This window comes from Globicephala melas, chromosome 1, assembly GCF_963455315.2.
Source record: "Globicephala melas chromosome 1, mGloMel1.2, whole genome shotgun sequence".
Lineage (NCBI taxonomy): Eukaryota > Metazoa > Chordata > Mammalia > Artiodactyla > Delphinidae > Globicephala > Globicephala melas.
This window is the reverse complement of record NC_083314.1, coordinates 9,028,269-9,050,322: the sequence shown is the minus strand read 5'-3', so window position 1 is coordinate 9,050,322 and position 22,054 is coordinate 9,028,269. Positions and strand designations below refer to the sequence as shown.

Here is a 22,054-nt window from a genome sequence, read left to right as displayed (position 1 = left end):
GTAACAAGAAAACCCATTTTACAAATGAGGAAGTGGTGGTTACTTACCCTAGGTTCAGGTTCTAATTGAAAAGTCAGGACAGAAGACTCTGTATCAGAGTCTACTGTTAAGCTCCAAAAAGGGAATGACTTCTTTCCTAGCATGATTTTCAAACTTATCAATTGATCCCAAGGTCATGAAATAGTTTTTACAATTTCTCTTTAGCTTTGAGCCAGCACCAGTTGCTATTTGTCACCAGCCTTGGAAAGGGAGCAAGAGGTTGGAGAGATGGCACGTGGATTTTTTTAAATTGAGATATAATTGTCTCATAGCATTGTATTGGTTTTAGGTATACAACCTAATGATTTGATAATGATTTGATACATGTACATTTTGGGAAATGATTACCTAAATAAATTTAGTTAACATCCATAACAATGCATAGTTAGCAACCTCCAAATATTGATATATAATATAGTATTGTTAACTATAGTCACCGTGCTGTAAATTATAGGATTTATTTATCTGATAACTGGAAGTTTGACCACCTACACCTGTTTCACCCATCCCTCCACCCCACCTCCAGCAACTACCAATCTCTGTACCTGTGAGTTCAGAGTTTTTCTTTGTTTTTAGATTCCACATATACATGAGATCTTATGGTATCTTGTTCTGTGTGATTCATTTCATTTAGGAGTCCTCAAGGCCCCTATTCATATTGTCAAAATGGCAGGATTTCCTTCTTTTTTATGGCTAAATAATAATTTTCCATTATTTTCTTTATTTATTCACCCACCAATGGACAATTATGTTGTTTCCATGTGTTGGCTATTATAAGTAATGCTGCAATGAATAGGGAGGTACAGATGTTTTTGCGTTAATGTTTTGTTTCCTTTGGATAAATACCCAGAAGTGGGATTGCTGGGTCATATGGTAGTTCCATTTTTAGTTTTTTGAGGAAGCTCCATACTGTTTTCCACAGTGGCTGCACCAATTTACATTCCCACCAACAGTGCAAAGTTTCCCTTTTTTCCAAGCCCTTGTCAACATTTGCTACTTCTTCTCTTTTTGAAAATAGCTGTTCTAACGTGTGAGAAGTGATATTTCATTGTTGTTTTGATTTGCGTTTCCCTGATGATTAGTGATATTGAGCTCTTTTTCATGTAACTGTTGTCCATCTGCATGTCTTCTTTGGAAAAATGTCTATTCGAGTCCTCTGCCCTTCTTAAAATCAGATTGTCTGGGTTTGGGGGGGTTTGTTGTTTTTTTTTTGCTATTGAGTTGTATAAGTTCTTTGTATATTTTGGATATTAGCTTATCAGATGTATGATTTGTAATTCTTTTCTCTCATTCAGTAGGTTGTCTTTTCATTTTGTTGATGGTTTCCTTTGCTGTATAGAAGCTTTTTAGTTTGATGTAGTACCACTTGTTTACCTTTGCTTCTGTTACCTTTGCTTTTGGTGTCAAATCCAAAAAACTCATTGTCAAGACAGATGCCAAGGAGCCTATCCCCTATGTTTTCTTCTAGAAGTTTTATGCTTTCAGGTCTTACATTCAAGTCTTTATTTCGAGTTCAGTTTTGTGTATGGAGTATACAAAAAGAATAAACAGAAACCTCAATTAAATAGAGTTGGGAGACTAGCATGGGGAGCTCTCATGGCCTGCAATGATAGCAGAGCCCAACAGGAAGTAAGACCCCTATTCTTTCCTGGCAGGACTCAGCCAGTGAAAAGCCATGAACTCTTTGTTTACCATCACCCTCCCTACTTCCTTTTCCCTTCTATAAGTGTTCTTCCTCCCTTGCTGTGTGGGGACTTGCATATGGCTCGCTTCGCCATGGTTGCAGAAGCCAAATTACAATTCTCTTGTGAGCCCAAATAAACCCATCTTTGCTAGAGCAATATCTGGCAGTTATTTGTTTCAGGTCAACAGGGGTAACATAGTGGTCCAGTTTCATGCTTTTGCATGTGGCTGTTCAGTTTTCCCAACACCATTTATTGAAGAGACTGTCCTTTTCCCACTGTATATCCTTGGGTCCTTTGTTATAAATTAGATGACCATACAGGCATGGGTCTATTTCTGGGCTCTCTGTTCTGTTCCATTGATCTATGTGTCTATTTTTGTGCCAGTACCATACTGTTTAGATTACTGTAGCTTTGTGTTATAGTTTGAAATCAGGGAGCGTGATATGTCCAAGTTTTTTCTTTTTCAAGATTACTTTAGCTATTCGGGGTCTTTTGTGGTTCCACACAAATTTGGGGGTTCTTAGTCCTATTTCTGTGAAAAATGTCATTGGAATTTTGAGGGGGATTGCACTGAATCTCTAGATTACTTTGGGCAGTATGGGCATTTTAACAATATTAATTCTTCCAATCCATGGACACAGAGTATATTTTCATTTATGTGTGTCTCCTCCAATTTCTTTCATTGGTGTCTTATGTTTCCTTGGTTAACTTTATACCCAGTATTTTATTCTTTTTGATGTAATTGTAAACGGGACTGATTTCTTAATTTCTCTTTGATAGTTCGTTATTAGTATATAGAAATGCAACTAATTTTTGTATATTGATTTTGTATCTTCCGACTTTACCAAATTTGTTTATTAGTTCCAACAGGTTTTTTGGTGGAGACTTTAGGGTTTTCTATGTATAGTACCATGTCAGCTACAAAGAGAGACAGTTTTACTTCTTCCTTTCAAATCTGGATGACTTCTATCTCTTTTTCTTGTCTAATTGCTGTGGTACGGCTTCCAATATTATGTTGAATAAAAGTAGTAAGAGTGACCATTCTTGTCTTGTTCCTGATCTTAGAGGAAATACTCTCAGCTTTTCACTATTGAGTATGATGTTACCTGTGGGCTTGTTATATGTGGTCTTTATTATGCTGAGGTACATTACCTCTATACCTCTTTGTTGAGAATTTTTGTCATGAATGGATGTTGAATTTTGTCAAATGCTTTTTCTGCATCTATGGTGATGACTGTATTGGGTTGGCCAAAAAGTTCATTTGGGTTTTTCTGTAAGATGTTACAAACTTTTTGGCCAGCCCAATATGATTTTTATCCTTCATTTTGTTAATGTGGTATATCACACTGATTTGAAGATGTTGAACCATCCTTGTGTCCCTGGAATAAATCCAATTTGATCATAGTGTATGATCCTTTTAATGTACTGTCAAATTCAGTTTGCTGATATTTTGTTGAGGATTTTCTTGCATCAATGTTCATCAGGGATATCGGCCTATAATTTTATTTTCTTGTAGTGTCTAGTTTTGCTGTCAGGGTAATGCTGGCCTTGAAAAATGAGTTTGAAAATGTTCCCTTCTCTTCTATTTTTTAGAAGAGTTTGAGAAGGATTAGTATTAATTCTTCTTTAAATGTTTGTTAGAATTCATCAGTGAAGCCATCTGGTCCTGAACTTCTGTTTGCTGGGTGTAATGCATTTTTAAATGTTTCAAAGAGCACTCTGTGTCTTAATAAATAGACAATATAAGAGGTGTGCTTACCCAGACAATCATTCTCTTAGGGATCATCAGTTTAATTTCAACATCATAATTATTCTGGCACTAAATCAATCAAAGCGTTTTCTCCTTTACCTCAGTTATGATACTTAAATGTTACTGAATTGAAACAATCATAAAATTGAGGAAAATACTGTATACTGACAACCTACAACAAATATGTCAAAATATCAATAATTTGTCCAATTCTTCATGGCCTATTGATCGGTAAATGCCATGTCACTGCTCCAGCAGATCCCTGGGTCATTGTAGCTTCATGACTGAGAATTGAGGCTGGCCAAACTCCGCAGAAGGGACCACACAATCACATGCCTGACCCTCTTCCGAAATGTTAACATGCCCAAAACATTAACCCAAGTAAGAATGAGAGCACTCTTCCTCTTAAAGATTAAAGACCAACAGCTCCTGTTGCCTTTGGTGCCACAGTCACTGAAACTGGGGTCCTGGGTGCCTCCACCACAGCTGGGGTACAACTCCTAGCAACATCCTTAGACTGTCATCATTCCTTAAGGTTTGATAAATGCAGCACCTTGTTTAAAAGACAAGCTCAGACAGGAGCACTCCATGACAACACTGGCCTGGGCGCCAAATGGGATAAGATCTCTTATTCAATAACACACACACTGCTCTTGGTGAGAGTGTTTGGACTGGAATTATGTGCTTCCAAGGTCAGCTAATTCACGGTCTCACAACCAGAGCTTCCCTTTAGCCTCCAGCCCTGAGACAGAACTTCACCCACTAGACACATATACTCTGGTAGCGATGGATTCACTCTCAAGAGTGTCACTGCTCTTCCCTGCAGGCAAGAAAAAATGAAGGCTATGTAAGTTAATTAAAAATGTTTAACAACTTTGGATTCCAAAAGAAAGGTATCATTATGGGCCCCTTTCCTCAGAGGAAACTCCTCTACTTCTATGCAAATTTATGGTTACAGATGGATTCATAATGGAGGGTTTCTCCCTCTGCTCCTAGGGTAGCAATGAAACTCCAATAGATATAAGAGAAAAGGGGTAAAGTCTACTTCCTATATCCTAAGCAGATACCCTGGCATGGCTAAAATGTCTTTTTCAAAAACAACATACATGTATATATAAAATGCCTTGCACATGATAACTATTTATCAACAAAAGGTACATTTCGTGTTCAATGAAAGATAGCTATTGTTATTAAAAACATAATCACACAATGCACAGATTCTGCTGGGCCACTTCTCAACTGGAAAAACCACATGGAATGGCAAACAGCATTTAGTTCCACTTTCTTAGTCATCTACATATTCACTGCAAAATTAGAGCTGAGGTCAATAAAACACAGACTTTTGTAATAGTCCAGATCAAACTCTTTTTTTCCCCATCCCTAAATTTTACATTTGCAAGTAAATGACCATAGTGTGCTGACTAACAACCTAAAATGATAACAGTATGTATTTTCATCAATAACTAAAATTGGCTTGGCTGTATAGATTCTTGAAAAAGAAAGAAAAAAGGCAAAACTCATAAAAGTAGGATAAATTGGAATCAAATATCATCCCCTGGATAAATTCCTTAATTGTGTGTATGCCCCTCAGCACTTCACAGACAAGTAAAACAGAAAAACACACATTCGTTTTAATCCAAGAGCCTAGAGATGAATACTAACTCCTTTTCGTTTGTCCGAAGAGACTGAAGATGAGAGATGCTCACGAATGGAATATGCTTCTATTCCCAATAGCCAAGACATGGAAACAACCTAAATGTCCACTGACAGATGAATGGATAAAGAAGATGTGGCACATATATACAACAGAATACTACTCATCCATGAAAAAAGAATGAAATAATGCCATTTGCAGCAACATGGACAGACCTAGAGATTCTCGTACTAAGTGAAGTAAGTCAGAAAGAGAAAGACAAATACCATATGACATCACTTATATGTGGAATCTAAAATATGACACAAAGGAAGCTATCTATGAAACAGAAACAGACTCACAGACATAGAGAACAGACCTGTGGTTGCCAGGGGGGCAAGGAAGGAGTGTGGGGGAAGGAAGGAGTGGGAGTTTGGGATTAGCAGATGCAAACTAGCATATATAGGATGGATGAACAACAAAGTCCTACTGTATAGCACAGGGAACTATATTCAATATCCTGTAATAAACCATAATGGACAAGAATATAAAAAAGAATGTATATATGTATAACTGAATCACTTTGCAGTACAGCAGAAATTAACACAATATTGTAAATCAATTATACTTCAATTTAAAAAAAAAAAAAGGAATGTGCTTAATCACTGGGAGTCATGCTGGCATCAGCATCCTGGGCTCTGGTCCACCTGTAGATATGCAGAAAAGTAGATGACAGGGACACACATTCACAGGCCTGTCTCCCCAAATGAATAATAACAACAGCTTACATTTACATAGCACTTACTGTGTGCCAGAGACTGCTCTAAGCACTCACCGAGTGTGAGAGACTGTGTGTGTGTGTGTGTGTGTGTGTGTGTGTGCGTGCATCATTTAATCTTCACAACCACTCTATGAGAAAGCTACTTATCCTCACTCTAAAGATGGGAAAATTGAGGCCCAAGTTCACACAGCTCAGAAGTGGTAGAGCTGGCATTTAAACTCAGGCCATCTGAACTCTGTAGTCTGTTTTTAACCACCACGCTCTACTGCCTAGAGCGGAATCATTTCCCCTGAAGTGCCACCAGAGAAAGTGTTATTCTTTCTGAGAACAGTGGTGGTGCTGCTGTCTCCTAGTTTTTCAGATGACCCTGGAACCTTAGGTTTTTTCTGACTTAGCATGTCTGCAGTTCACACTAGTGGAGCTCCTGTGTCACTCTGAGAAGTTCAGAGATTGAACCGGTCACTTAATTAGGCAACAGTACAATGTGACTTCCTGTCCCCTGGGCAGCACTGCACTGGGCACTGAGAACTTACAAGGTAAAGGGAGGATGGCCCTGCTGAGGCCCAACCTAACATGACAGTATTAGAAAATGGGCCTTTGGGAGGTAATTAGTTTAGGAGAGGTCCTGAGTGTGGGAACCTCATGCTGGGAATAATGGCCCTTATAAGGAGAGACACTAGGAAGCTTGCTCTGGTGAGGACACAGCAAGAAGGTGGCAGTTTCTCAACCCAAGGAGGGAGCCTTCACTAGAAACCAATCATGCTGGCACCTTGATCTTGGACATCTAGTCTCTAGAACTATGAGAAAATAAATTTCTGAGTTTTGGGGGGTTTGTTTTTTTGTTTTTTTAAATTTATAAAGAAAAAAAGCTCAATTTATTTTGTACTTTCTTTTACATCAACATCTTCTTCTTTCCTGCTTTAAAAAGGCTCACATTCTCAGTTGAAACCCCAAATGTCAGTTTGTGGAGCACAATGTTATTTCATGGGTAAAAGCGGAAGTGCTGATATTAATTATTAATTAATCTTGATTAATTACAAAGCAGTTCAAAAATATGGAACGCTTCACGAATTTGCACGTCAACCTTGTGCAGGGGCCGTGCTAATCTTCTCTGTGTCGTTCCAATTTCAGTATACATGCTGCCGAAGCAAGCACAGATTTCTGTTTGTAAAGCCACCCAGTCCATGGTATTTGGTTATGGCAGCCTAAGCTGAGATAGACACAGACAGTGTTTAATGACAAAGACAGGATAGACACTTAAATCTGTGTTCATGGAAGAGAGACAGGAGCGAGAAACCATATTTAGAGGTTTACTAGTATAAATATTTATGCATTTTAATAGAGAAGGTAAACAGGGAAGGATGGGTGTTTATCATGGTGGCAGATAATTATTATCATCATTACTCTTGCTACCACTTACCGAACATTTAACATACTTTCTCATTTAATCCTCAAAAACAACCCTACGTGAAACTGAAATTTAGAGGGACTAGGTCATTTCCCCAGAGCATATAGCAATATTGTCAGGACGAAGACGGGACCCTGGCTCTGACATCAAAGCCCCTGACTCTGCCTTGCATCATGCAGAAGGTGGCAGGGCAGCTCTGGGTTTTTCCGGCAAAGCTTCCAGAGCAGCTAACATCCAGGAGGGTAGAAACCCAGCAAACAATATCTAGAATTAAGGCTTTCAAAAAAAAACAACAAAGTACTTCTTTCCAGCTCCTGCCAAGACAAAGGAAAAGAGCGGCTTCTTATCCGTAATATGATTCTCACTTTTAAATTAATCCAGGGAGAATAAAAAGATAGCATCAGCCGAAGATGCACATGGAGACTATGATCAAGCTCAAAGTATCCTAAAAGGGACTTTGTCTGCTCTGGATAACCATGCGCTTGTGTCAATCTTAGATCACATTCCCTTTCAGGTAAGTGTGAAAACTGGGAAGGATTTGATGCTTAAAATTTAGTTAACAATATAGTATTATCAAGATATTGGATTTGAAATCCAACGTACTCCACTCTCTCTTCACTCAGAAAACCTGTTCTCTAAAGCGAATTAATCGAGGAATGAAAAGTTGGGTAACGCCTATGGAATCATTACAGTATGGCTACATTTTTTGTCTGAAGCTTTCTGCTCATTTGAGCATTTTGTTCTCAGGAACAGCCCAGTACTTAAGAATAATTGTCCCACAAATTAGTGAAGGCATTCTTTGTCAACCATCTGGCAGGCTGTTAAACGGATACTTTTTTCCTTTTTTTCCCAGCCAAATGATTTCAGCACAATGTACTACCAGATGTCTTCTGTTTCTGAACAAATGATGATAGAAAGCAATCTTTGTCTAACAACAAAGGTATAAATAGTGAATAATCTTGGCTCCATTTAAAATGTAATGCAACAAACTGTGGAACCCTGAGCTCAAAGACACGCTGTTCAATTTTCTCTCAATTTTCCTAAGGATATTTTCTATCTCCCAAGATTATTCTAAACGATAAGGGGAATGATGCATTCAGAGATAAACAGATGATAAATGTTGGCTCTATTTGTTTTGGTATAAGAATAAAGTCTGCCTCATGAATTATAAAGTATTTATATGTGTGAGCAGAATTCAATAGTATAATCAAATAAGCCTTAAGAAAATGTTCTATTAGCATTCTAAAATATTCACAATTGTTGTTGCTCTGCATGCTAATTGAGCAAACCCAAATTTATATTAAGAAGTGTAATGTTTAATTCTTACACAAATTACTTTTATGTGTCAAATGACTTATATCCCTCCTATTCCCAGAAGGATTTAAAATAGATTACAACGAAAGATATAACTAAGGAAAGTAAAAAATTTTTAAGTCGAGGACTAAAAAGAAGATGTAAACATTCTGACTACAAGATAACATCAGTGCTGCCACTGAGGTTCTGCATACCCTCATACTAAGGTCTAATACATGATAGATGATAGATAGATAGAGATAGATAGACAGACAGACAGATAGAGAATAATAAATTGTGTGGCTGCCATTATGCCATAATTGCACAGTAAAAAACACGTCAACTCTAAAGAAACAACTTTTCCTGGCACTAAATTCAAACCACAAGTTTATAGGTTAAGGGAAGGGAAGTGGTGAATAAAAAAGAAATACATTATTAGAGCCCCTCTGAATAATCTTCAAAACATAAACTAGAAGTCTCTATGGAGACGGACCATGGTGACAACATTCCAGGAATTCCAAGATGATGGGATCACCCCCACAGAGATGCTGAAACAGAGGCAGGATGGACACTCCTTTCTCAGGGCTAGAACAGATTGGGGCGGCTCCAGGATCCAGGCAGTGGACAGAGGCTGTGCTGCAGCCAGGCACAACACAGCCCGGGTGCGCTGGGGCCTGTGGCAGACAGCGAGAAGGCAGCCCCGCAGAGAGTACACTCCCAGCCCGGAAGGAAGGGCACAAACAACACCCTCTTTCTGAAGAAATCCAACCCACAGGCCATGTGCTCCCAGTTGCCGGCAAAGAAAAATTATGTGTGAAATACTTCCTGGCAGATACGCTGTCAGTAATTACATGCGACATCAAGATGAGGTTTTAAGCACAGCCTGCAGGATTTCCCTTCCATGGAAGATGTGGTAGGTCATGGCAAGGCATCTCTTGCAACAACTAGAAAAAGCCAAATAAATTACCAAAAATCATACCTTTAAAGACACTGAAGACCTATGGGGACACTGAGGACCAAACATACTACAATCCCAGGAAGGGCAGGTTCCCTCCCAGGTGATCTGAGCATCAGAGACAGAAGGAATGGCAAGAGTGCCAAGCTCAGAACTCCCAGAGGGTGAAACTCACCTCCTACTCTTTCAGGGCACAAGAGACAGAACACCAGGTGCTCAAGGAAAAGCCTGAGAAGGTCACACCTGAAGAACATGTATAAACCTGTCCTGGAAATACTCAGTTATCACGTGACTCAGTGTTTCAGCCCTGAAAATATAATCTTCTATGATTTAGGAATATAGCCCAGATCTCAATGACTTTCCTTTATAAGGCAGTAAGGGTCTTCCATCTATGCATTTATCTAAATTCTTTGTTCACTCATTTGTATTTTTAGCCTGTGCTGCCACCGGGAAAAATGAGACCTATAAGCTTACTCTCCACTATGTGAAGAGATATACATAAATATATTTACAATTCCACTTACTAATCCATTTATAACAGATTTCTAGAATAGTCACTTCTAATTTTCCATTTCTAGGCTTCAAGGCACTAAAATATTTAGTCTGTTACTGACTATATTTGTTTTTGCATCTTTTTGAAACATATTTTTAAATACACAGTTAACACCTGAAGATGTTCTCCATGTTGAGACGTTTTGAATCAGATTTTGTAGGCGGCCCATCCAATCCCATTGTCTTCCTCAGAAGTAACCGCTTTGATGTGAATCTTTTCAGTCCTTTTAAAGATACATTTATGGTCATATAAATGCAAATGGAGATATATTTAGGTTTTTACATGACATATTTATGCAAGTATTACATAATGTGTTGCAACTTGGTTTATTCAAGTAAAAAGACAAATTCCTCATATGTACAGATACCCCTATACATGTTATTTTTTTTTATTTTGAAATGTTTTTCAAAAAACATTTTACTCCTTTGTTATTCAGCTGAAAGTATTATGTTATAATTTATAATTAGGACAGAGTCTGTACTTTTACTAATAAAATTCTGAAATGAATTTTAAAATAACTAGAAATGTACCTTCATTACAGTCAAATTTTTGTAAGATTTTTTTTGTCTTAGGTTGTATTTATAACCCTGAATTTCCAAAAGTATTAATAAGAATTGAGGGGTACCACATGTTATTTAATAATAAGAACTTTTGAGTAGAAAGTGATCTGTGTCACATAAGAAAACAATCATCCTCCCTGTAGAAGCTGGTCATGGAAAGTTCACTCAATTCATTACTTTCCTTAAAAAGGAAACGGTTCCAACTGTATCTCTCACTGCTGTTCTCCATGTTCTGTATCGTCACTAAAAGTCTTGTCCATATGCTCCTTGTTCTTTTTGGTTCTATGCCTCGCGACCTTCCTCTTCTGGCTGTGAGGCGCGTCTCCACGGCAACACTCAGCTTGCCTTCAAGGTCAGGTCACTGACCCCCCTCTCCAAAATCACTTGCTTTCTTTAGTTTTCTAATCAATAGCTGCACTCTCTTGGACAAGTCACTAGAAACTGTAAATCTATTTTCCTAGAGTATTAGAGAATCTCTCAATTTCCCCCCAGTCCCCAATGTGCAGTGGTTCTAAAAATGCTCCCTCTTGGTGGACCCTCCACTGCATTTATCACATGTTCCTCTTTGTGGGGCTAATACAAGTCTCCCCTGTGGGATGGAGCCTGGCTCACCTCCCAGGCTAGAGGGCGCAGGCGGAGGGAAGGACTCGCTGGTGAGCACTTTACTTGAAAGGCTTCCTGTGATTTGGATCCTTATGATTTTTTTCTTTTTAACAGCTTTATCGAGGTGTGACAGACACACAATAACCTGCATGCATTTACACTGTAAAACGTACACTTAAATGTGTTCATACGTGTGTTCTGACACATTTATGCAACAGAGAGACCGTTAGCCCAATCGAGACAATGAACATATATAACCACCACCCCCAAAAGCTTCCTTGTCCCCTCTTGCATATCTTTTATTCAAAAATCCTTCCTTTAATTAGGTGGCTATAAAATTACAGATTCTTTTGTATGTAAACGATATTTACCTCAGACTTAACCTTGGTTACCTGATTTTAAATTTCAGCTAGGCCCTCATCTTCCAGCTTTGACTAGGAATCATCTTATTTCCTGAAGCACTATTTTTCAACCTTTCTTCCAACACAACCAATCCTATCAGTGACTCTTCTCATTGTGGGGAGTGATTCTAACACAGCCTTATGGTCAGAATCCTTAGTCTTGTATATGGCTTAACTGAGAGAAGGGTTTCAGCAGATTTTTCCACACAGTCTTTAAAAATAAAAAGCAACTCTTTATAAAACACTGACGCATAAGCAATCACTATACTATGATCATGACATTTTAGAGCAAGAGGCACTAATAATCTGACAAGTATTTAAAGAAACAGAAGTTCCCAGGAAAATCAGGCCCATTGATGGTTCACAAAATAACTCACTCAACAAGCATTAACCCCACCCTATTAGCCACACACACATACCCATCCTTGAAGATCACTTCCAAAGAAACCTTCTCAGCCATGACATCTTCAGCAACACTGTAACTATCAGAATACCTACCTGGAGACTGAACAATTTAATATTCAAGGAACAGAACTGTTTGAAACAAACCTTTTATGATCATATATTTTTAAAATGATGACCTTATAAAAAGTGAAGAATGGTGAGCACAGAGAGCATCACATGATAATGATGAAATTCATCAGGCAACAAAAGGCCAGGCCACAAGATGCAGACGAGATCCCGCAGATTTTACTGGAAGATGGCAGGGACATCACTGCAAATCTCTGGTGATGCGTGAATTGTGACAATTTCCAGTTGTTGATGGAGGGAGGCACGTGGATAAATGTGTGTATGTGTCTGTGTGTGTGTGACTGATGAGCTTTTTGAGAGGCTAAAATATCTGTAAACAATGGGTGAAATGTCTTAATCTAGAACACACCAGTCCCAGACGTTCTGAGAACATTAACTTCCCAGTGAAATTTAATTCCTAGATAATGAGCTGACCTTAAAATCTGAGAATAGTCACACAGCTACTTGGCACTGCTTTCAGAGTAAGTTCTGTGCCCAACTTATCTTGTACCTCCCAGACTGAACAGTCTGTATCCAGACGCTGTTGGGTGAGGAGTGACAGAATTCATAAATGCAGAGGGGAATAAGCCCAGCTGTGATCACAAACACATGAACTGACGAAATGGGGCTATTGCTTTCAAAACAGGCACTTCTGTTTCGTCTGCTCATTTAATAATTTTGAGATGACACTGCAGCCAGAGTGGGACAGACAGAAGGCTGGGAGGGAAGGAAAGAAGCACACCAGTCAGAGGCAGAGACAGTAGTGGTTACAGCATGGCAGGGCCAGGCCATTTGAGTTTGAATGTTGGTGCTAATATATACATATAAAGTTGGACAAATTCTTTAATCTCACTGTGCTTCATATATAAAATGGAGATATTACCACAGGATCTTCCCTGGATCATTCTGAGGCTTAAATAAGTTAATATAAGTAAAGTGCAAAAAATAGTGCCAGGCAAACTATAAGCACGATTCATCGCTATTATTGTTCCAATATTTCTTTCACGTTAATTTGAATTTAACATCCAAATAACTGGAGAGAAATAGGTGAAAATAAAATAATTTGGATCCTAGGTTGCAGGGGATACAAACCCAGCTCAGATTGGATTTCTTAACAGGACTTATGCTAAGAGAACTTAAGGAAGGTGTGCCTCTCAGGAACACGTGGACAGGACGGTGCATGGTGAGCCTCGTACACAGCAGAACCACAGACAAGTCGAACACTCCCAGCCTGCCCCCTCGCTCTTCTCCACGACAGCTTCCCTCTTCTCTTTCTCTTTGCAAAGCGGCTTCCTCCTCTCTGAAACCGTGCTGGGAAACACGTTGCTGACACACCATAGGCCGTACATGCTACATTTTAGGAACTCAGAGACGGGTTTACTTTTCTCAGTTCCAGTTTTAAAAACCTGCCCAGGGAAGGCTTCCTACTGCCCATTCCCCAGGCAGCCCCAGAAAGGTCCAGATGGATGACGGGAGGAACAGCTCCCAGTGCAGCGAGGCGGCGGCGCACTCCTAAGCACGCTGGAACTTCTTCTAAGAGGTCTTTACACGAAAAGAAGATGATATGAGGGCAAAAATAGAGTTCTTCCTCTGAATCAGCGCCTGCCTTCTTCTCTACCAGGTTTCCTCAACTGGCTTTTCTTCTCAAGCTCAGTAAGACTCCAGGAACAAAAGGAAATCTCCCAACTTCCTGATACTTTCCCACACTTGGAACAGAACTATGTTTGTATGATACTCATTTCTGAATGGGTCTTGCTTGTTATATTATTTGTTTGGTCTAAATTCCAACTGTTGATGCCTAAATTAGTTAGAGGAATCTCATTCTTGGTCCTAACCACGGGTTTCTGTTTTTAAGTTTCAACTTAGAAAATCCTGTCATTTGATTCATGTAGTTGAAATGTCTTTTTCTGCATCTACTGAGATGATCAGATGGTTTTTATTCCTTAATTTGTTAATATGGTGTATCACATTGATTGATTTATGTATACTGAAGAATCCTTGCATTCCTGGGATAAACCCCACTTGATCATGGTGTATGATCCTTTTAATGTGTTGCTGGATTCTGTTTGCTAGTATTTTGTTGAGCATTTTTGCATTACGTTGATCGGTGATATTGATCTGTAATTTTCTTTTACTGTGATATCTTTGTCTGGTTTTGGTATCAGGGTGATGGTGGTTTTGTAGAATAAATTTGGGAGTGTTCCTCCTTCTGCAATTTTTGGAAGAGTTTGAGAAGGACAGGTGTTAGCTCTTCTCTAAATGTTTGACAGAATTCGCCTGTGAAGCCATCCGGTCCTGGACTTTTGTTTGTTAGAAGATTTTTAATTACAATTTCAATTTCATTACTTGTGATAGGTCTGTTTATGTTTTCTAATTCTTCCTGGTTCAGTCTTGGAAATTCGTACCTTTCCAAAAATTTGTCCATTTCTTTGTGGTTGCCCATTTTATTGACATATAGTTGTTTGCAGTAGTCTCTTATAATCCTTTGTATTTCTGTGGTGTCAGTTGTGCATACACATGCACAACTGTCTACAAGAGACCCACTTCAGACCTAGGGACACATACAGACTGAAAGTGAAGGGATGGAAAAAGATATTCCATGCAAACAGAAATCAAAAGAAAGCTGGAGTAGCAATACTCATATCAGATAAAACAGACTTTAAAATAAAGACTGTTACAAGAGATAAGGAAGGACACTACATAATGATCAAGGGATCAACCCAGGAAGAATATATAGCAATTTTAAGTATTTATGCACCCAACATAGGAGCACTTCAATAAGTAAGACAAATGTTAACAACTATAAAAGGGGAAATCGACAGTAACACAATAGTAGGGGACTTTAACACCCCACTTACGCCAACAAACAGATCATCCAAACAGAAAATAAATAAGGAAACACAAGCTTTAAAATGACACAATAGACCAGTTAGATTTAATTGATATTTATAGGACATTCCACCCAAAAGGGGCAGAATACACTTTCTTCTCAAGTGCACACAGAACATTCTCCAGGATAGATCACATCTTGGGCTACAAATCAAGCCTTGGAAAATTTAAGAAAACTGGTATCGTATCAAACATCTTTTCTGACCACAACACTATGAGACTGGAAATCAATTACAGGAAAAAAAACTGTAAAAAACACAAATACATGGAGGCTAAACAGTGCACTACTAAATAACCAAGAGATCACTGAAGAAATCAAAGAAGAAATAAAAAAATACATAGAAACAAATGACAACAAAAACACAACAACCCAAAACCTATGGGATGCCACAAAAGCAGTTCTAAGAGGGAAGTTTATAGCAATTCAATCTCACCTCAAGAAACAAGAAAAATCTCAAGTAAACAATCTAACCTTATACCTAAAGCAACTATAGAAAGAAGAACAAAGAAAACCCAAAGTCAGTAGAACGAACGAAATCATAAAGATCCGAGAAGAAATAAATGAAATAGAAATGAAGAAAACAATAGCAAAGATCAATGAAACTAAAAGTTGGTTCTTTGAGAAGATAACAAAACTTTAGTCAGACTCATCAAGAAGAAAAGAGAGAGGATGCAAATCAGTAAAATTAGAAATGAAAAAGGAGAAAACTACATTCTTTTTTGAGCTGCCATTTATCATATCTAATCCAACCAAAAGATGTGCTAAGTTACATGAGATAAGCTTACCCAGTACAACAATCCTATTATATTTATGTTAACACTGAGATCAAAAAGGTTAACTAACTTGTCCAAGGTCACTTAACTGATAAGTCTAGGATTAGGGATTAAACCCAGATCTCTATGACTCCAGCATTATTGGATAATACAGTCTTTATAATCAAGTAATAATGATAATTGTTTAATGCCCTCTTACTATGTATCTGGCACAACAGGAGGAGCTTAGGGTAATTCATTATTGCTAACTAATACATTTATTCCTCACAATAAGCCTATCAAATGGGTACTATTGTCAACCCATTTTACAGATGAGAAAACTTAGCCACAGTTTAGCCTGAAGTCTGAAGTGACACTTAGGTTAAGTGCAACAGCCCAGATTCAAATGTAAGTAAATTTACTCTAGACTCAGGAACCAATTACACTTTCTACAAATGAAACAAAATATAGTATATATACCTATAAAGATAATTGGCTATAACTTCCTAAACTGTGAATTGTCATAAAAATGACATCTGTCCTGTATCATTCAGAAATCGGTATTAAAATCAGGAGCATTATAAAATAATGGAATGTCTACCCCTATTAATATACTGATATTAATATCAATTGATAGACTTTTCAAAAACTTTATAATTCATTTATTCAAATAAATATACCTTAGAACATTGGCTAAAGAGTTGGGTTTTTAAATCTGTAACAACTAGAACTTTCTTAAAAATAGTTTTAAATCCAAATGACTTACTTTTACAAAAACTAAACACTTAATTAAGTATATACCAAAAATATCAATGATTTAACTGTTGCTTCTGTATATAGTTTTTCCAAAGATGAGCACCACCATGACCATTACCATTACAACTACAGCATTCTTTTTTTTAATTATTTATTCATTTATTTATTTATTTTTGGCTGCACTGGGTCTTCATTGCTGCACTCGGGCTTTCTCTAGTTGCAGCGAGCAGGGGCTACTCTTCATTGCAGTGCGCAGGCTTCTCACTGCGGTGGCTTCTCTTGTTGCGAAGCATGGGCTCTAGGCATGCAGGCTTCAGTAGTTGTGGCACGTGGGCTCAGTAGTTGTGGCTCGTGGGCTCTAGAGTGCAGGCTCAGAAGTTGTGGCGCATGGGCTTAGCTGCTCTGCAGCATGTGGGATCGTCCCAGACCAGGGCTTGAACCCGTGTCCCCTGCATTGGCAGGCAGATTCTTAACCACTGCACCACCAGGGAAGTCCCACAGCATTCTTTTTAAAATTTGCTTTTCATCCAGAATTTCACATTTTGATTTTTCAGTTCGATATTTAAATTCCACTATTAATCATGAGTCACTTTAGAAGCTATGATAAAATTGAAAAATGATGAATGTCATGTAACAATTTCATTTAAAAAATAAACTGTAGTCACTTTTGAGAAAGCAAATTTCAGGCAGTAAAGCTACATGAAATCAACTTTTGGAAGAGGTAGTAATTTACGAAAAACTAGGGAAGTGACAACTTAAGGCAACTGCTAAATTTTTGATCTCTTAGAATAGACTCTTTGGGTAAGTTTAGAAACTCTCCAAGGTGAGTTGTCTGCTTCAGGTAACTATTTTCCTAATGTACACATAGCAACAGCTATCATATGTGGATTTCCCAAAATGAAATGGAAAACAGTCACTGTTTCCTTTGTCCTACCCAAGCCCCTGAGGCAGACTGTGATCAGATAAGTTATTTCTGTAATTGCCAAACACTTTTGATTTCCAATAAGGAAATGATTGAGGGAACTAGTAACAGAAATACAAAGCATTATAACACACCAGGAAAGTATTAGTTAAGCTTCTTGGCCTGGCAGACGCCAATACAAAATCAAAGCAGGCGATCCTCTGAAGAAATCAACTCTAGTCATTCCTATCTGTAAGTAAATCCAAATCAAATTAATAAGGGCATTTACTCCAAGCAAAGTAACTCTATTTTTTCATTTTGTGACATGACATTTAAAAGACAATACAATGGGTAAGACTTCCTTAAATTGTGAATTAGGTGAAATTATTTTGCCTACTCCTATTTCATTTTCTGTCACGTATCATATCTTTCATTCTTGGAAAAGTAATTGCTTTAAAAAAAAACAAGCAACACTTAAAAAAAAAAAAACAGAGTAGAAGGACTTCAAGGTGTTTATCAGAGCCACTGAAAAAATTCTAATTAAAAACATTCAATTACAGCATTCATAGAAGAATCATGAAAACAGTCCCTCAAAGCAATCACCTCCCTTCTCCTAGAATGTTTTACTCTCAAAGAGCTCTCAACTCCTCTCCACTAGGCCAAAGCTAGTTGGTTAAACAACAAACAAACAAACGACTCCTTCCAGGAGTAATTACATTTCAATAACAGACTCTTGAATGTGAAGGTCGATTTAAAGAAATAGATCTCATGTCTGGGATGTAGGCACTATGACAGAACAATGAGTTAGGTGTCTTTTCTGAGCAGAGGGTATTGCTCAGTACCTTCTCCAATCACACAATGTGGGTGACTCTAATTTCTCAGCTCCCTAACCTGGCTGACACAGGACCTACTCTGGTGAGGTCTGTTTTTGCTTTGGACCTATTTGTCACTTCATTCTCACTCAAGGAAGAAAAGCTTCAGAGTTTTGACTTTTTCTGAGATAGAATATAAACAAAAGGTGACAGGAAGGAGGAACCCAGAAACAGCTGGTGGTCGAAATGAGATGGTGGAACATACTGTAAAAACAAAACAAACTGCTAAATTGGAATGACAATATCCCACAGATAAAACTCCCACTGGTGCTCCAGTAAACAAAAGCCACACTAGGCACTGTGTCACCAGCATGTTACCAGATGCTCAGTTTTTATCTCATCACATTTCAAGGAAAAATAGAAGTCAGTAGGGAAATCCTACAAGTTTGCTTCATTGAAATACTTTTGTCAGCCAACTCTGCTGTAATAAATCTGTTCTACAAAATAATATCTTTCTACCATCACCATACATACTGGCATTACTCTTCTTTCACAAAGTCTATCCCACTGACATTTTTCTTAAGAACTGCATCAAATGAAACACGTTGATCTAAGGTTTTGTTTATGTAACTCACAGGTAAAAAAATGTCAGCATTTAAAGTATATGAAGTATATGAAAGCACCAGATGAAGTCTAAAAACGGCTCTTTCCTGCCAGCTTATTTGCTGGGTCATATGACTTTCATCAGCTTTTAAGTGAGCTGGATACCACCTAACCTTACACACAGGATAACTGAGGATGAATGATCAAACCTGAAACTGCTTTAAATCCTGAAGGATAGCCTCGTACTCAGTAAAAGGCAGTTTGGATGGGTTTTTTTTAAATTTTTTCTTTGTTTTATGAATTAAATGAAGGGCAAACTCAAGGGTTCTTTTTACTTCTTTCTTACCAAATATGGCAAAGTCATTCATAACAAAGCTAAAATGTGAAAATCTGCCTATCCACCACGGCCTTTAATGGTCACAGTTATTTGTTGAATGATCCTGGGATGAAATTTCAAAGACAAGGGTTGTGGTAGGACCTGGCCCCGCTCACCAATGGGCCAGCACCAGTCATGAGACACCCCCCCCCCCCGGGGCTGCACACCAAGCTGGATGGGATCCAACCCTGCCCACTAGTGGGCATGCAGCCACTGCACAAGGGAGGGCCTGGCAGTCAACTGGGCCAGGGGCCAGCCTCACCTACCAGCACACCCATAGTAGTCAGTCCCACCACAACAGAAGGACCCATGCAGTCCACACAGGGGGCACCCCTAGAGTGTATAGCTCTGGTGACAAGAGGGGAGTGTGCTGCTGAGTCCCACAGGACATCTCCTACATAAGGTCATTTCCCCAAGATTGGGACATGTAACTGACTGACCTAACACACAGAAACAAACACACAGAATTAGGCAAAATGAGGGGACAGAGAAATAGGTTCCAAAGACAGGAAGAAGACATAACCCCAGAAGAAGAACTATGTGAAGTGGAGGTAAGCAATCTACCTGATAAAAAGTCTGGGGTAATGATCATCAAGATGCTCAACAAACTCAGAGAAGAATGGATGAACGAAGTGAAAAGTTTAACAAAGAGTTAGAAAATGTAAAGAAGAACCAAACAGAGCTGAAGAAAACAATAACTGATATAAAAAAATACACTAGAAGGAATCAACAGTAGACTGATACAGAGGAACAGGTAAGTGAACCAGAAGACAGAGTAGTGGAAATCACCCAAGCTGAACAGAAAAAATAATTTTTTAAAATAAGGATAGTTTCAGGCACCTGTGAGACAACGTCAAGCCTACTAAAATTCACGTTATGGGGATCCCAGCAGGAAGAGACAGAAAAAAGGGCAGAAGAAATTTATTATTATTTAAAGAAATAATAGCTGAAAACATCCCCAATCTGGGGAAGGAAACAGACATCCAAGTCCAAGAGGAAGAAAGAGTCCCAAACAAGATGAATCCAAAGTGGTCCATAGCAAGACACATTATAACTAAAATGGCAAAAATTAAAGAGAAGGATAAAATCTTAAAAGCAGCAGGAGGGAAAGCACTAGTTACATACAAGGGAACTTCCACAAGACTGCTAGCTGACTCTTCAGCAGAAATTTTGCAGGCCAGAAGGGAGTAGCACAATATATTCAAAGTGATGAAAGGGAAAAAACTACAAGCAACAGTACTCTACCCAGCAAGGCTATGATTCAGATCTGAAGAAGAGATAAAGAGTTTTACAAACAAGCAAAATCTACAAGAGCAGGGAACTTTAACACTCCACTTACATCAATGAACACATCATCCAGACAGAAAATCAGGAAGGAAACACTGGTCTTAAATGACACATTACACCAAGTAATTATATATATATAAAACATTCCATTCAAATGCAGTAAAATACATTCTTTTCAAGTGCAAATGGAATACTCTCCAGGACAGACCACTTGTGAGGCCACAAAACAAGTCTTAACAAATTTAAGAATATTGAAATCTCATAAGGCATCTTTTCCAACCAGAACACTATGAGATTAGAAATCAACTACAAGAAACAAACCGCAAAAAACACAAACACATGGAGTCTAAACAATATGCTACAAACAAACCAATGGGTCAATGAAAAAATCAAAGGGGAAATTTAAAAATATCTTTAGAAAAATGAACATGAAACATAGTGTTCCAAAATCTATGGGATGTAGGGCAAGTAGCTCTAAGAGGGAGGTTTATAGCAATACAAGCCTACCTCAGGAAACAAGAAAAGTCTCAAATAAATAACCTTATATCTAAAGGAACTAAAAAAAAACAAAACCCAAAGTTAGTAGAAGGAAAGAACTAATAAAGATCAGAGCAGAACTAAATGAAACAGAGACTACAAAAACAAAAGATCAATGACACTAAAAACTGCTTCTTAGAAAAAAATCTAAAAAATTGATAAACCGGGCTTCCCTGGTGGCACAGTGGTTGAGGGTCCGCCTGCCGATGCGGGGGGCAACGGTTCGTGCCCCGGTCCAGGAGGATCCCACATGCTGCAGAGCGGCTGGGCCCATGAGCCATGGCCGCTGAGCCTGTGCTCCGCAACAGGAGAGGCCACAACAGTGAGAGGCCCGCATACTGCAAAAGGAAAAAAAAAAAAAAAACCAGAAATACAAAGGAGCATAAGAGATTACTATGAACAATTATACTCTAATAAAATGGACAACTAAAGGAAATGGACAAATTCTTAAAAATGGACAATCTTCCAAGACTGAATCAAGAACAGACCAATTACCCTAAGGAAATTTAATCAGTTAAAAAAAAAAAACCTCCCACCAAAAACCATCCAGGACTAGAGAGTTTCACAGGTGAATTCCAACAAACATTTAAAAAGGAGTTAACATCTATTCTTCTTCAACTATTCCAAAAAAATTGAAGAGGAAGGAATACTTCCATACTCATTCTATGAGGCCAGGATCACCTTGATACCAAAACCAGACAAAGGTATCACAAAAAAAGAAAATTATAGGCCAATATCACTGATGAACATAGATGCAAAAATTCTTAACAAAATATTAGCAAACTGAATTCAATAATACATTAAAAGAATGATACACCATGATTAAGATCGCTCTATCTGCAAATCAATCAATGTGATACACCACATTAAATAACTGAAGGAAAAATCATACTATCATCTCAAAAGATGCAAAAAAAGCTTTTGACAAAATTCAACCCATGTACAGTAAAAACTCTCAACAAAATGGGT

At 38.2% G+C, this 22,054-nt stretch overlaps 1 protein-coding gene and 1 non-coding gene across 2 annotated transcripts in view; both read right to left on the bottom strand.

Annotated features, from left to right (window-relative positions):
• The window catches only part of LOC115867756 (uncharacterized), a 303,449-nt gene that overhangs the window by 204,645 nt on the left and 76,750 nt on the right, over window positions 1–22,054 (bottom strand). The gene's annotated exons all lie outside the window — the stretch shown is intronic.
• Window positions 6,937–7,043, bottom strand: LOC115867767 (U6 spliceosomal RNA). The gene has a single exon (XR_004045263.1). It is a non-coding gene; the product is annotated as a U6 spliceosomal RNA (small nuclear RNA).